Below are 15,602 nucleotides of genomic sequence, written 5' to 3' on the forward strand. Positions count from 1 at the left end.
GCACTGTATAAAATATCTATTTTGAGAATATATGCCTCTTGAATTCATTGTTTTGTTTTGTTTACCGTATAACGTGTCTCATATTCTCATATCCAATTAAACACAAAACCTTTTACACTGAAAATATTTCTCTCGGTCAGATTCATCTCTAAACTACTTATTTCATTACAAAATACCCTAAAAGGAAATCCCCAAAACTGTCGAGAGACACATCTCTAAATAGATAAAGAAAAGAAGTATTCTTTTAGTTGTACCCTACTCTCTCTCTCTCTCTCTCTCTCTCTCTCTCTCTCTCTCTCTCTCACTCTCTCTCTCTCTCTCATTTTAGAGGTTTGGTCTCTACATCTTAGGATTATTGTTTATAGAGTAACAATTGAAGTTAGAATAACAAATAAAAAACTACTGAGATAATTTATGAAACAATTTACACTTATTTAATAACGTAATCCATCTCATTCGATTTGTTGCCAGATTCACACATTCCGTTAGACACTTGCAAATCCTAATAACTTGAATCTGAGTTTGGCATCTGTTTGTTTTCGTAGCAAAAATATTTTATAAGTACAAGTAGCAGACCCAAAACTAAGCCCAAAATATTTATGAAAAAGAATACGTCGAGAAATCTCTGGTAGACTTGCTGATTAAGATGTGGGTCGCTTAGAAACGGAAGTTTCAGTTGATTGTTTCGCCATGGAATGTCAATAATGTCAATAACATTCTTTCACGTGGTTTGGAGAGGTAGCTAAAGCAGTATACTAAGGTATGACGCTTGGGGTCACGCATGAAAGATTTAAGGGATAAACTTTTGGTCACCCATCGATGTGTGCATCTACCAGTAAGTGAAAGTGCTACCTGTGCACAGAGTTGCTTATATTAGATATTTTCTACCTTTGTTTAAATAGAGTGAAATCTCAATTAGAACATTAAAGAAAGACAAACCATATATAGAATCAGGTGTATTTAACGAGTTATTAAAATATATTATGTAAAGGACGTCACGGATATTATGATATACTGTAGTTTAAACGGTTGCCTCCTATAAAACAGCAATAATGATGTTAATAAATTTTGGGATGCAAATTTTATAAACTCTGCTTTTATTCGGATTATATTCAATTTTTAATTCTAATTCTTCCACGACTTCTTAAAAATTGAGACTGAAATTTTCTTCTCATACACAGAAGGTGCTAAAGTGTCAACAGAGTCGTTGGGAAGCCAGCGTTTCTAGTGTCCTGTACATCCGGTTTCAAAATACAGACTTGTGCATATTTTACTATTCATTTTAAATCAGAACACTTTTAAAAATTTATATATTTACTTGACAATGGATAAGGTCATCATCATAGCGTTTCACCCCATCGTCGAGCAATGTCCGAAGCATCCCTAAGGTCACATCGGAGCATGCCTCGCTTAAGGTAACAGTCTGTGAGGATATATGCGATAGTCTGCATGTCGGTGCTGCAGGGAAACCGAGCGTCCTATATATAGCCCCACTTGTGCAAGTTGTTTCGTGGGCTTGGTTGAGTCTTACCCACTCTTTCCGGAGCAGTTCAGAACCTTCTGGGGGTCTTCTCTTGGTACCGGAAGAAACTTATTGTCTTTGATTAACTCATTTCACCAATGCAGGCGGAAGGACGCTGGTGCTGTTCGTCCGAGGTCTGTGATAGTGACAAAGCTTTTGCGAGATGATAGTCGCTGCAGCACTTTTTGATGTCCAAATAGGTATGACGATTTTTATTGCTCCACTTGCCACGCTGTGCCTTCGCTATCGGATCGGATCTGCAGCGGAGCGATTCTAGAAATCCTTTAAACAGATGACAGATTGGTCGATTTCAATTTGTCGATAATCGTCCTGCCTTGTTGAGCTCAACGTTGACCTTTGCAAAAAAAATAACCTTGTGGTTGGAAAAGAAGGGTGACGTCACAAAGCATGAAGCAAAAGGCGATAAAAGTTGTCATAAAGGATTTGTTGTAGTTCTTAAAATCCGTGCGAGTTTAAAAGGGATAAAATGTTAAGCCGCTTCAGCTGCATGACGTCATACAGGATGAATCATAATTCACAAAACCGGTGAAGTGAATGGTATTTGCTAATTTTGGAACTTGATAATTTGCATACCTCCAGGAACATAAATTGGTTAAAATGTGACGATAACTTTCCAACGAGGTTCCAGTATTTAGTCAGTACAAGGATCCGATCTGTTTTGATAGACCAAGCATACCCATTGAAAGGCGTCTGCGCGGGAAATTTTTGTGGCAAGAGATGCACAAACTCCAACCACATCCTGAGTCGAAATTGTTTTAATTCCAGCTGCAAGAATATAAGTACAGGATGACTGAAAACAATGCCGAGATAAGCAGAGAGCACTTAGAGCGTCTATTATTCCCAAATGGTCACACATCTAGCCAGGATCATCGTTGCTTAATTTCATTGATCCGGTGAGCACCAGTATGTCACCATGATTATGACGTGTATCTTTACCAAATATTGTGCAACTACACCTGCAAAATATTCCACTTGTAACACAATTCATTTGGTTATAGCAATTGCAAATTCCGGTATCATACCAAACTCTACAATTTGATATATTACGCACTAATCATGGGAGAGTTTCCTTCCTCGTAATTGCTGTGTTTTCATCTTATCTGGTGTTAACAAGCTGTGTGCTCTTTTATTTTAATGGAATCGATTTGTCTGAGCGTTTAGTTGCTGAGAGACTCCATATTAGGGATTCTGTTTTGAGAGAGGAAAATTTTGGTAAGCGTCAATTTTAAAGAGACGTTTTTAATAGAAACTGTTATTAATACTTGAATGTGGGAAAGAAATATTTTCTGGCAACACAAAATAACGAGTTCAAAAGCAGAAAATTCACATAAAAGATACTTTCTACATGTTTAAAATATGAATTTACATAGAATGTTTCGTTAATATTTTTACAGACCTTGTAACTCAAGTAGGGTTCATTAGTTCATATATAGCAGAAATCTGAGTCGATAATTAAGGAGCCGTGAATGTGTCCGTCGTTCTGAAAATCTTAAGTCGATAATTAAAGAGATGTTAATTATACAGAGTTCTGCAAAAATCCTCTCTTAAAAACACCCGTCTAGCTGAATCCACTGTGAAAAAATTTCCTCACTCTTTATCTGTGCCTAAGTCAAAACGTAGATTCCATGAACAAAGCTTCTTTCTTAGAACTGCACGCCTGTGGAACTCTGTTCCGTCTGCCTGCTTCCCACCTGACTACAACCTGGATGTCTTTAAGTCCAACGTTAACAAATTTCTAATGAACTTCCCCCTTAAGTAAACACTTCATTAAATCTCCACACTAACGTACTGTACTTGCAATAACACTTATTCCTGAGTGGCTTCCGGGCCTTGATAAGTGGTGACCACCGTGTAAAAAAATATATATTCGACTAAAATTTATTTAATTACACAAATTACATTTGATTAAAACTTATTAATAAGAATAAATGTTTATTAATTTTCATTGTAGAATGTTTAATGTCCAGTGATAGTAATATTTAAAATAACTTTATACATTTGTTTTTTATGAACATATGACACCTAGAAAATATTCATTAATAGTTTGTATGTGTGAGCGGTCGTATGAGCGAATGTATGTTTACAATTGTGAGTATGCGTGAGTTGAGATAGAGACAGTGAATCCGATAGATGGGGGGAAAAAGCTGAGAACAATAAGTGTTAGCTGTTGTCGTGGATCAACTGTTTATTAAAGAAAAATCTCTTATCTATATATTAATACGATAGCGTTTTTGTCATTTATATATTTTCTGTTACACTTACACCCGAGTCCTTTAATTGTTATGGATTTCATTCCTTGTAATAAACAATTTTACCCAGAATTCGTCATAATTTTAGTTTCAGTTTCGATTATAGCTGATAGCACTCCAGTATTCTATTCTTTTTATAAATAATTTTATTAAGAATTCTTCATAAGTGTTGGTTTCGGTTTCGATTATAGCTGAGGGAACTCAAGCTATATATATATATATATATATATATATATATATATATGCATATATACATACACACATAAACACACACCCATATATATATATATATATATATATATATATATATATATATATATATACGAACAAACAGTTAATAAAACATGTTAAAAAACACTTTGAAATGAGTTAAAAAATATATTTAATCTGAAAAGGAAACACTAGATAAGTGGATAGTCCTTAATCCGCGGAGTTTCGAAGAAATACTTTCCTTCTCATCAGAGGGTAGGAATTAGCAAAATGCGGGATCGGATTTAGCATGCAGAAGTATTTGATGAAACAACAAGTAAGTCAAAGATCTTACTTGATAACAAAAAAGTGAAGCAGAGGGAATATGGTGAAGAAAAGGGTGATTACACATGAATGGGTAGTCTGGTGGAAGATAAATAATCCAGTGACGGTAAAATCCAAATATGTAACTTAAAGAAAGTTAAAAAAATTTCCATTTGTACAAGTAAAATTCAAGGAAATCTCGTAATTGGAAGAAGATAGTCCATAATAATCCAAAGGCAGAAATCCATGGAATAATTCACAAAAATGTGTACAAGGAATAAAGGAAAAACTTCACATAATATTAATAAAAGAAAAATAAGATATGCTTTGCACTCTACTGCTGAGACGAATACAAATAAGAAGAAAAAAATGGTGATAGAGCTAAATAGTAAATAGAGAGACAAAAGTCAAAATGACCCAGACAGGAAATGTTAAAGACGCGAAAAAAGTATATAGGGCAACATAATATATGTCAACTGAAATGTACAGGTCATCACTTGAAAAAATGTCAGCAAGAGTTGTTAGAAGACAATAAATGGAAAATAAATTAATTAATAAATAAATAAATAGAAAATAAATAATAAATAAACATTAAATAAATAAATAAAAATTAAAAAATAAAAAATAAAATTAAAAAATAAAAATTATTTATACATATATTCATAAGTTTTGGTTGCGCTTTCAATTCAAGCTTATGCGCCCAAGTTATATAGAGATATTTTTTTTATTTTTGAAATCCCCACTGTATAATATATAAAAAATCGTTAGAACATTAACGTTATAATAATATATACGAAATCTGCAAGAATTAAAATATGATATTTAAGCGTATTTTACGACCGGTCTGTGCTGGGCGTCCTTGTTAACTTAAATAAACACTTTTGCAGTTTTAGCAAAATATCTACAATAATATCAGAGCGTCTCCAATCACGCTGAACATCTACAGAATGCCAACGTCAATATATTACATATGAATGGGTTCGCTGTGGAATTCCCACAAGTCCTGCTAGTATATGTATTGAGGATGGATCAAAATGGTAATGCACTTCGTTGTCTTCGAATATATTTTATATGCTTTTATTTGATTTTGTCGAATCAGTCGAGCAAGAACAAGTTTAAGCATTTTTATTTTGGACTCTGAAGAGTAAACTTCGCTAACTTAAGTTGAATGCTCGCACAGATGACGACATTGATCTACAAGAACTGATATTATCCCAATGCGGTTATTTTTGTGTTGTTTAGATCACATTCTTTTTTAGCAATATCGTTTTGCAATTTTCTAAAAATACTCAAAAGAGTTCATGACTTATTTTTATTATTATTGTTACGAAGGAACGCCCGCCCTATGATAAGATAGTGCGCTGTACCTGCACACAATAAGGAGAAGGTGATTCTGGGCGGAACGTATCATAAGAAATAAATCACTTTTACGCTCCCTCAGGAGTGGATAGAATGCCTGGGAGGCATGCATTCTGACGGAAGAAAGTATATTACACTGAATTAAATAAGCATAAACTATATTAATGTTAGTATAGACTGTATTAATGTTAGTATAGTTAGAATTAGTGAAAAAAAAACTTTCACGTTTATTTATTTGCATAATATAAAAGCAAAACAAGTGTCATTTGTTAACCACCGAAATGAAAATTGGACAGAAAAGATATTGTCGCCATCTTTATAAACAACTTGCAGGATCCGCTAGCCGGCGTTACCCGGTGGGAGCATGCCCCCCTCTTGTCGCGTAGAAAAATTTTAAGTACGGTTGTTGTTGCTGCTGCTGTTGTTGTTGTTGTTGCTGCTGCTGCTTTTGCTGTTGTTCTGCTGTACCTGCTGCTGCTGCTGCTGCTGAACACCCAACCTCCCTATGTTAAGAAAGATTTTGGAATAGACACCCCCAACCTGCTCATATTAGGAACGGATTTGGGATTGGTCACCGGCAGCATTCTCATCTTAAGAACGGCTTTCGGAATAGACACTTCATCTTTGTATTGGGGGTGGCTGTCAAAATATTTGCCACAAATTTGACTTTGATAGTCGGTGTCAAGATCTCCAAGCGCAAATACTATAAACAATGAAGTTAGTTATGCGGTGGCAGTGTCGGTCGGATATAATTACATTTGATCCTCGTGCGTACTAATCTGGCGGTCAGTGATGTACATAGTGCATAATACAGGCTTTATATGGCGAAAACTACTTGCATCTGCGAAATATAAATTAATCAGCATAGAGGAAAACATTTCAAAGGAAAGTGTGTAGGTGGATCTAAATTAAAAATGTATCCCCCCACACCCTGTATAATTAGTAGCCCCCCTCATAAAAGGATGAAGTACTGTTGTTGTTGTTGTTGTTGTTGCTGCTGCTGCTGCTGTTGTTGTTGTTATTGTTGTTTTTGTTGTTGCTGTTGATGTTGTTGTTGCTGTTGCTGTTGTTGTTGTTGTTGTTTTTGTTGTTGCTGTTGCTGTTGCTGTTGTTGTTGCTGTCGTTGTTGATGTTGCTGTGGTTGTTGTTGTTGTTGTTGCTGATGCTGTTGTTGTTGTTGTTGTTTTTGTTGTTGTTGTTGCTGTTGTTGTTGTTGTTGTTGTTATTGCTGGTGTTGTTGTTGTTCTTGTTGTTGCTGTTGCTGTTGTTGTGTTTGTTGTTGCTGTTGTTGTTGTTGTCGTTGTTGTTGTTGCTGTTGTTATTGTTGTTGTTGTTGTTGCTGTTGCTGTTGTTGTTGTTGTTCTTGTTGCTGTTGCCAATGCTGTTGTTGTTGTTGTTGTTGCCCATCCAACAAGCTCCTCATTGTAAGAACAGCTTTCAGAACGGACGCCTCCAACTTCCTCTGATCACCCGCAACATCTTCATACTAAGAACGGCTCTCGCAATAGATACCCCATCTTACGAGTGTGAAGAGTTTCCATCAATTAATCATGTTATAAAATATGACGCTCAAACCAAAGCTTCCAAAAAGAAAGTTCATTTTGTCAGCATAATTTAGGACGCTGAACATACATAATAAAAGAAAGTCCGTCTTTTTTACTAAGATGCGATCATTTTGCCTTCTTAATTTAGGACGCTGAAACAGACATAAAGAAAAGAAAGCTCTTGTTTATTTGTCGTTCAATTTGTCATCATAATTTAGGACGCTGAAACGAGGCATAAAAAGTTAATCTAGTTAAGTATAATGCGTTCATTAAGTATGATAATAATACTGAGCGATTAAACCAAAACATAAAAAAGGAGGTGTTAGCAGTTGAGACAGAAGATCGGGTAACTTATTTCCAAAGTTTTATTGCGAATACTTTTGTGGAAAGGAAAAAGTAAATGTTACGGAAAGGTAATATAAACATTTGTGTGTAACCTCGCGAAAATACGACGATCGGAAAGTTTTTTTGTTTTTTTTCTGCAAACAATGTGCGGCGATAATCTGTGTGTAGTTTAATGTGATGGTGTAACTTCGTATAGTTGTGAGATTTCTAGAATATTTTTATTTGCTTAAACATTCAAAAAGAGTATTATTTTTTGAAGAAAAAAAAGAATGGTCAATAACAGTGAAAATGCAAGGATAAGAAAGCACTTTTTTGTAAATAGAAAATGTGCGGCGATAATGTGTGTGTAGCTAAATGTGGGGGTGTAACTTCGTATAGTTATGATTATGAGATTTCTAGAATATTTTATTTACTTTAACATTCAGGAAGATAGTGATTCGCGTAGACGTAGAGGCCATGTTGGTGAAGATTTTAAGTGTCCGTTTTTAGTATCAGGATGTGCAATCCGGAATAACAATTTTTTATGTTTTCAGCCAATGAGAATACCCGGACTGAAAGTAGGAAGAAATAATTATTTTCGAATAGGTATTTGTAAGTGTATGATGCAGTTAATGAAGTTGTACTGTGTATACTTTTACTTGGCCATCACTGGGAGCGGGAAGAGTACGTATTTTTAGAAGGAGTAAATAACAACAACTTCTATTGTAGATCTTTGCAATAGTGATGATGTTACTCCTAGGATTAAATCTAGGGTTTTATGATATCGAATTAATTTGTCTAAAATGTCGTTCTATAGTTACATAAGATATTAGCTAATAATATAATAAATTATTATGTGCCATCTGCTGTTGTAAACCTACGGTGTTTTTGTCCAGAGGGGAATTTCTCCAATCAAATTATATATATATATATATATATATATATATATATATATATATATATAATAATAGGGACTAGATATATTTTAGCAAGTGAAAGACGATAACTTTCTTTTACATTTTTCTAGTTAAAAAGTACATGCTTATAAACTCAAGTTATCGTTCTGCCTTAGCTAGCTTTTACTTTGCTTGTTTAGATGACGACTATGTTTTGTCCGAGCTAACATTTTTATTTCGACACTTTTTACATTCATGATTCTCCAAAACTGATACTTTCGGTTCTTATCCAAATTTAGATCATATTTATTTTGTGCCTTTTAAACCACTTTCTTTTAGCAACACCATTTTTCGATTCACTAAACACAATAAAGACACTCCGCTAAAAGTGATATTGCAAAGATTAACATAATTTGCATAAACGGACTTTTTCAAAAGAACAAAAGACGAAATTGAAAAAATAAAAAAAAATCCATATGATCGGATTTATACTATAATGGAACACAACTCGTGTTTGAAGAATTACGAGTTTTTTTTCCTTCAAGAAAACAGCGATCCTGACGATGAAACGCGCGCAAGCAAATGGTTTGGTGATTAAAGAATAAATATTACAACTGCTTTTTTTTCACTGTTTTCTCATGAGGACGACATGTGTGACAATGTCGTTTTACTAAGAAGGATATTTATCACCCACCCCCAAATATCACGCCGGATGGGAAAAATAAAAATTGCTTCATTATGACAAATATCTATCCTCTTTTGGGGAGAGAACAGATATTATATTTTAATGCCTACCTGTAGACCAAGTTTTTATTTACTTACTAGGAGGTTGGCCGGCTTTGCCCGGTCATAAAATACGCATATATATTATATGTTAATTAATGCGGAATTCTCATTTATTATAAGCAGACATACTGAAGGTATTAAACGTAACGTTAAATTCCTTTAAAATAAAGAAAGTTAGAAAAAAAACGGAAAGAAACTGGTACATGTGCATGCGAGTATTATGTTTTCTCTAAACAGTTCAGTTCTTGTAAGTAAAAAAGAAAAAATACACGAACTGAGATGGAAACGAAAACCTAAAGACTTCATAAAACGTCCTTCGCGAGCAATCACCGTTTAAAAATATGACATTTTTTTCCGGAAAAATGTATCTCTCACGTATGTAATCTCACAAAGACGGTAGCAAACACTTTCGCTTTCTAATCATTAAGTTCTTCCACTCGCGTCACGTCGCCGCCAGGCGGTTATAAACGGGTATAATTATTTATGCAGCACAGTTTCAAGTCAAGTACGATAACTATTAGATCAGCCTGACACGATCTTAAAGAAATGTTTTCAAACAACTTATTTTTAACATACGTAATCTGTAATGTGAACTATTCACGCATGCGCATTTGTGAAACAGCAAACAGATAAAAATTTGACCTCTCTCATGTACCAATTTTTTAATTTTGCCCCCTTAGCAAACTTTTTTCTATGTGAAAAACAATTAAAAAGTTTTCCATGTTTGAATATCCTATATACAAAATTTCATGTCAGTAGATCCAAATTTCGTAGAGGATATATGTTGAGAAGTGCCCCTCCATACAGATTCTCACTTCTATAAATATATACAAAAAGAACCAAGTAAAGTAGCGCACGGTGGGAAGAAACACGCATGCTGGAGATTAATGTAGGCAAAAACGATATGAGCATTGATGAAACGATCCTTGGTATGTAGCTGTGTGTATTTTTGAAAATAAACTGTTTTCCTAGAATTTCTATTTGTATCTATTTTCGTTTGTTGCCTTAACTTAACCTTGACCTTTTCTTTGTTTTTATTGTTACATAGACATCGTCATTATAAATACCTAGAGGCCACTTGAGGATAAGGTTTAAACAGTGTACAGTAGTAAATTGGAAAATATAGCAATCATTAGTAATAAAAATTCGGTAAATTTGTTAAGTGAAATGGAACGGTTCATCAAGACCTTGTTTACGTTGGACTTGAAGACAATCATATTGTAGTCAGCTGGAAAGCAGGAAAACGGAAGACAGCTCCACAGGCGTGCAGTTCTTAGAGAGAAGCTATGTTCATGGAATCTACGTTTAGGTTTAGGCACAGATAAAGAGTAGGCGAAATTATTGATACTGTTTTAAGCTAGAAGAGTGTTTCTCGTGAAAGTTTGGCGAAGGGGACCATAGATAGACGAGCACTTGCCATGAAAATAACGATAAAGCAGAGACAGCCTCGCAACAACTCTTCTGTGAAAAATAGGTTGCAGGGAAGGGAAAAGGGCATCTAGGCTATGAAGTCCATTTTGAACCTTATCAAGGCAGGATACGTCATTTCCAGCAGCCTCTGCCCAGATGTGGCAACAGTACTAAATCCTTAGAAGTACCTGGTTCTTATATAAATAGAGAATTACATCCACAGTGAGATATCTACTGGAGCGGTAGAAGTATTCCACCATTTCTTCTCATTTTTCCAGCGGCCTTGGCAACGGATTTTATATATGTGTTGCATTTCAGATTAGGAGTTAAGGTCAAGCCCAGAAGCTTGTCAAAGCATAAAACGTCACCAAGACGAGAGCCATTCATTTCAATTGATACCAGATGGGGATCAGAGCGTTGAAGATGTAAGGATAAAAGCTTGGTTTTAGATGCATTAAAAGTAACCAGCCACCTCTTTCCCCAGTGTACCATGGTTTGTGTTGTGGTGGCACATATTCATTTGCATATGTGGATAGTAATTACACATAAATAGGAAGACTCAGTTAGTCTTAGTGTGTGTTCACCAGAAGCCACCGAAGGCCGCCGAGAGCAGATATGTTTCTCCAGCAAAGACTCTCTTATTTGACACCATTATGTAAATATCCTGTAAATATACCTTTTCCTAATACACTTCTTATTTGATCTACCTTTGTTTGTTGAGTCGTCATTTATATTGCTTTCTACGTTACTTGTTTCAACCTGCAAACTGTGACGACGAGGATGAACGTCAAATATAACAGTTTGACGAAGAAATGGAAAGAACTCACTAAAAAATAAAGTACAACGCAACGGTTGACCTTTCTAAGGAATACAAGTTTTGACGAACGAAATAGTCGTAAAAACGGATTTTACGCTAAAGAGAAGTTCGACTCAAGCGGAAAAAATGAATAATTCAGCGAACATTAGAAAACTGTAAAATATTTTCCTCGCGAAGTACAACACTAAAAGGAAGAAACGGTTGTTTCCCAAATTCCAAGAACAAAAACTACATTCAGGTTAAAAAAAAAAGTAACCTCGATTAATAGTATTTTATTTACTAAAATACTAGTCGAAAAAAAGAGACAAACCAAAACATTTAATTGCAGTCTCAAAGAAAAAAAAACTCGAACGTGGCAAAAAAAAAGCAACGATTTACGCCGTTTCCCGTGGAATCCATCTAAAAAAAATAACAAACTGTAAAAGTGATTTTTTGTAAAACGACGAACAGATTCGTATTACTAAATTACGAAGAACAGATTCGTAATACTAAATTACAAGGAAAGTAACATACGAAGAAAAAAAGTTGACCAGTGGATTTCCTAAATTGCTGTAAATACCAACTAAAGACTTTTTGGTAAACCAAATTTTTCTCTTCGGTATTTTAAAAAAAAAATACCACGGTTAAACTAATATCAAGGAAAGATTTTTTTTTAACTAAAGTTGTCACTGGATAACGGATATAAGACAGTAAAACGTCACGCAAAAAAAAAACATGGAAGATTTATCTAGAATGTTAATGCAATTTTTGCAGACGCAACAAAAGGCGCAATCCGAGCTAGATGCACGTAGAGAGGAGAAATTATTGAAATGGCAAATGGAACAAGAAGAAAGGCAAAAGAAATTACAACTTGAACAAGAAGAAAGGCAGAAGAAATTACAATTTGAATATGAAGAAAGGCAAAATGAACGTTTTGCTAAAACACTGGAACTATTAAAGACTAATCGAGAAAATGTCGACAGTACTAATTTCTCGCATACAACTATATTTAATAGCATGGACACATTTAATTATGTGCCGGAGGAAGAAAAGACTTTTGAAGCATACTATACAAGATACGAGGATGTCTTTCAACTGGACTGCAAAAGTTGGCCAAATAGCCAGAAAGTGAGCCTTTTACTCAGGAAGTTGGGTGTAAGAGAACACAGCAAGTTCGTAGATTATATACTACATAAAAAAACTACGGAATTAGATTTCATGGAAGCTGTAAAATTACTAAAAGAATTATTTAATCCGATATATCTCTTTTTCATAAGAGATGGTTGTGTATGAATCTAAGGAAGATGGACAACCAAGATTATTTGACATACGCATCAGTTGTCAATAAAAACTGTGATAATTTTAAGTTAGCGGAACTAACACCAGAAGATTTCAAATGCCTAATCTTCGCACAAGGGTTAGTCTCCACGAAAAATGCAGAAATACGCAGACAAGTGTTGTCTAAGCTGGAATCTGAGCAAGATTTAACACTTCGGAAATTAGCAGAGGATTGTGAAAGGGCCATTACACTAAAAATGGATTCAAAAAAGATAGAAGAATCCGGAGTGGCATATGTAAGAAAGGTTAGAAAACCATACACACCAACTAAGAACTATACAAATAAAAGCAGTGAAAACGGAACGAGATATTCCAAATATAATAATTATAATTATAGTAAAGAATATAACAAGTCTCTTCCTAGATATAACTGTAAGAAATGCGCAGAAAGACATTGGGAATCGGATTGCCCTTATAAGAAGAAAAAAATGCTACATTTGCAAGAAAGTAATTGATTTGAAAATAACTCTGCTGAGTGATCGTTTTGCAGCTGGACACGCATATTTCTAATCAAATGGAATGTTCTCACATATTGCCAAAAAGTGGAATATTTTATGAGAGTATTTATTTCATCTGCTGGTGTTGATCGAGGAATTATAGGTAGTGTTTGCCTGAAATCGCCAGCTAGTAATAATACTGCATTCCCAAAGAGTCGGTCATTACCACGCAAGTCCTGCAATGATCGATCAAGAGCCTCCAGTGATTTATTTGTGTGCGATTGTGCGTTCATCCCAAACAATAAGTTTACATTTCTGCTATAACTGTCCCATACTCCATGTTTTGGAAATGTTGCACAATGGAGTTTCCATAAATTGCACATTCAATGGTAGTTTCAAAGCTGAATGAGCAGTTCTACCACTTGACAGTAATGTTGCAGTTATTTCACATGATGCAAGAGCTAAGGCTATGTCAGAATATGATCGAATGATTGCCAAAATTAATTTAAGAAGGTTTTACCAGTTCCTCCCGGCGCATCTAAGAAGAAAATTTCTCCCACCCCATTATTGACTGTTTCCATTACTTCGTTGTAAATGTGTTTTTGCTCAATAGTTAGTTTTGTAATATTTGAATGAATGTACAACAAAAGATCACCTGTGTTGTAAGTTTGTTCCCGACGCAATTCTACATCAAACAAAGTCGCAGCAGATCGATTCGGTGACGTCAATCCCAATTGACTTAGAACTTTGTTTGCAATTTCTAAGCACAAATTTTCAATCCATGTCAATGCCTCATTGTAAATTTCTGATGTAAAATCCAATAGGTATTTTCAGTTTCATTGCGTTTTTGATGCAAAATGTCTTCGGCCATGTGTGATTTATATTTCTCCCATAACTCTAATGGAGATGAAGGGGAGCAAGTTGTCAATATGATGGCAAACAATGCACGAATTTGAATTGGATGCGATGTGTAACATGCATCATTAATGCATTCATCCCAGTGTCCGTCATTCTCCAATAAATTCAGTGCTTGACATGCACTGCGAAAAGTGGCATGTGTAACAACATTGACAATTTTTAAGTGCTGGAAAGATGTTGGACCAGGGACATTTACCAATAGCATGCGAAGGAAAAAACATTCATCTTGTTTGGGATGAATAGTATAAAGTCGGCCTATTGTGTTTTCTTTGTAAATACCAGGGTGCCCGTCTACTCTATCAACTCGTTTGCATTGTTCAAATAATTTCCTACTCCTATTCCATGTGTAATACATGGGCACTTCCAAATAGAGCAGTGTTGATGCAAAGGTGTCATTTTGACATAACGTGAAAAAAAGGCGTTAATGTTGTCGCCGGGGGATTAAGAGCTATCTATTGCACATTTGAAGCTGTAAAGTAAACACGTTGTCCATTGTCTAAATATACTGATAAGTGAACAATAGTATGAGAAATGAAAGAATTCGCCATACAGCTTCATTACTGCTTATGTATCTTCCAGCTTGAAACTGTGAAATTTCATCGATATGTATGTTTGCATTCCTATCATTGCCTTGAGTTTTCACACCAAAAACTGCCATATCGTTGACTTTATTCACATACTTGCAAATGTATTTGATGGACTTAACTGAGTTACAGTATTCCACATTAATGTGCGATTTGTAGGCTTTTGAAAGCAAAGGTGAATATGGAACAGCCCACCGGTTATCGACTTCTCTCTTTACATCATCCACATTCTAATCCACATTTGGCATCAATTGAAATGAATGGCTCTCGTCTTCAGGAGGCCTCAAGTTTTGACAAGCTTCTGGGCTTGACCATTACTCCTGATCTTAAATGGAACACGTACATCAAATCTGTTGCCAAGGCCGCTGGAAAAATGGTGGGATCTTTCTATCGATCCGGTAAATATCTCACTGCTGATGCTATTCTCTATCTATATAAGAGCCAGGTACGTCCAAGGATGGAATACTGTTGCCACATCTGGGCAGGAGCTGCTAGAAAGGACTTGTCCTGCCTTGAAAGAGTTCAAAATAGACTTCGTATCCTCGTAGAAGATGTCCTTTTCTCCTCCTTGCAACCTCTATCTCACAGAAGAGATGTTGCGAGTTTGTCTCTGATGTATCGTTATTTTCATGGAAAGTGTTCGACTGAGCTTAAATCTATGGTACCCCCTCGCCAAACTTTCACAAGAAACACTCGTCTAGCTGTAAACACTATCAATAATTCCCCCCCACTCTTTATCTGTGCCTAAACATAATCGTAGATTCCATGAACAAAGTTTCTTTCTTAGAACTGCACGCCTGTGGAATTGTCTTCCGTTTTCCTGCTTTCCGGCTGACTACAATATGGTTGTGTTCAAGTCTAAAGTAAATAAGTTCTTGATGAGCCGTTCCATATAAGTTATCAAA

The sequence above is a fragment of the Euprymna scolopes genome, chromosome 40, assembly GCF_053919585.1.
Source record: "Euprymna scolopes isolate OS-2025 chromosome 40, ASM5391958v1, whole genome shotgun sequence".
Lineage (NCBI taxonomy): Eukaryota > Metazoa > Mollusca > Cephalopoda > Sepiida > Sepiolidae > Euprymna > Euprymna scolopes.